The sequence below is a fragment of the Acyrthosiphon pisum genome, chromosome A2 (genome assembly GCF_005508785.2).
Source record: "Acyrthosiphon pisum isolate AL4f chromosome A2, pea_aphid_22Mar2018_4r6ur, whole genome shotgun sequence".
Classification (NCBI taxonomy): domain Eukaryota; kingdom Metazoa; phylum Arthropoda; class Insecta; order Hemiptera; family Aphididae; genus Acyrthosiphon; species Acyrthosiphon pisum.
In genome coordinates this window covers 43,072,012-43,073,925 of record NC_042495.1, presented here as the reverse complement: position 1 = coordinate 43,073,925, position 1,914 = coordinate 43,072,012, and the positions used below count along the sequence as shown (strand labels likewise).

The 1,914-nt window shown below is 25.7% G+C and overlaps 1 non-coding gene across 1 annotated transcript; it reads right to left on the bottom strand.

Annotated features, from left to right (window-relative positions):
* Positions 1-1,272: 1,272 nt before the first annotated feature.
* Positions 1,273-1,345, bottom strand: TRNAM-CAU. The gene has a single exon. It is a non-coding gene; the product is annotated as a tRNA-Met (tRNA).
* Positions 1,346-1,914: the final 569 nt, after the last annotated feature.

Below are 1,914 nucleotides of genomic sequence, written 5' to 3'. Positions count from 1 at the left end.
GTTATAAAAGAAAAAAATTTTACGATTTTTCAACCACAAAATTACTTGCAAATTTTCGCAATTTTGACATATTTCGTATAAATTTAAACTTTAAGCACTTATAAAAAAAAATTGTGACTAACGATTTTGGATTTTTTTTTATCACTGTGAGAACAACTTATAAGAAACCTTGTATTAAATTTTCAAAGTTTTCTATCCAACCAAAAATTTTTTATCGTTATTTTAAAAAAAAATACTTAGAAAAATTGAAAATTTCATTTGTCTATAAATAGCTCAAAAAATGTCGAAACACTTTGAAAATTTAACCCTGTATAGACAACGCTAATATAAACATCTGTTGCAAATTTCAAGTGCTTACAATAATTATTTTTTGAGTTACAGTAAAATTAAGTTTTCGTTTTTGTCAAAAATTGGTTTTGCGTAAAAATTCGCGTTTTTCCGTTATTTTTTTAAGGTTTTTCCTGCCGCTTTTGAAAAGTATTGGGAAATTTTCACTTTTGACCCCCCAAAGTACCAACTAGATTCACTTTCCTTTCAGAAAAGGTACAACTTTTGAAAATCGAAGCATTTTTACTGCTCCAAAAGTTGTCGTCAGACACAAAAAAAAAAAAAAAAAAAAAAAAAAAACACACATCATTGTAAAATCAATACATTCATCACTTCGTTCAAATTCTAAAAATGGTTTTCTTAAAATGTAAGGCACTATAGTATACTATTTTGTGGCATAAATGCAAATTGGCTTCCAAGTGATTTTTGAAATCAAAAATTTTTCGACAACTCATGTATATACATATGTATTTCAATGAGTTAGGAACAATAGTGCAATCAAAATTTGTAAGTCAGGGTTAGTTTCAAATTTACAAAGTATTTTCTGTATAATATAATATAAATACTAAACTTTTGAAGTCCACGAGTTGGAGTTTTCCCACACGTCGGGATTTTTTTATTAAATTACTTTATTAACAATAAAATAAGAAATAGGTATGATAGGTAATTTCTGATTCCACTAAGATATTAAAGATAAAAACTTAACAAAAAAAATTAATACATTAAAAAAAAATTTAACAAAAACTACTATGTAACTTCATAAAATTTTCTCTACATCGTGATTCGTGCTAGTGTGATACCAAATATATAAATGTATTCCTTAATAAAAAAAATATGAATTTTTATCATCAACATTTTGGAATCTTAAATAAGTTCAAGAAAATATAAAAATCTGGGAGGAGTTGATAAACTAAAGCAAAATTTAATAAAATACTAAAAAAATATTGCCCCAGGTGAGGATCGAACTCACGACCTTAAGATTATGAGACTTACGCGCTGCCTACTGCGCCACCGAGGCTTGTATTCTGTAAGAGGCATTTTAGTTTTGTAAACTATTGATTTTTGTAGTAAATTCATCGTATAAGAAACGGATTTTGTAAACAAATTACAAATCAATGCATATTATTAATTATTAATGTTGTATTTTTATTACTTAATATATTATTATATTTATTTAAAGCCATAACAACAGTTTTTTTTTAAAAATGGGAAAGTATACCACTATGATGACGTGGTTGTAGATATCGAACATGAACCTCTTCATTGGACTGACTGTGTATGTCTGATATAGGCTATAGTATATGTCAAGTGTTAAATTTGAATTCAATGATTTATCAATGTCAATTGATTATTTTATATAGTAATAGTCAAGGCTGGGCAAGTTAACTATTTTTTTTTAACTCGTTAAGTTAAGTTAATTTGGAAAAATGTAAGTTAAGTTTAAAGTTAAAAGTTACTTTCCTTTTTATTTAACTTGTTTAAGTTACAAGTTAGTTGGAAAAATAAGTAACTTACTTGGTAAAAAATAATTTACTTTTTTTTTTTTCATATAAAACTTATAATTACACCATTTACACCTCATGTTAA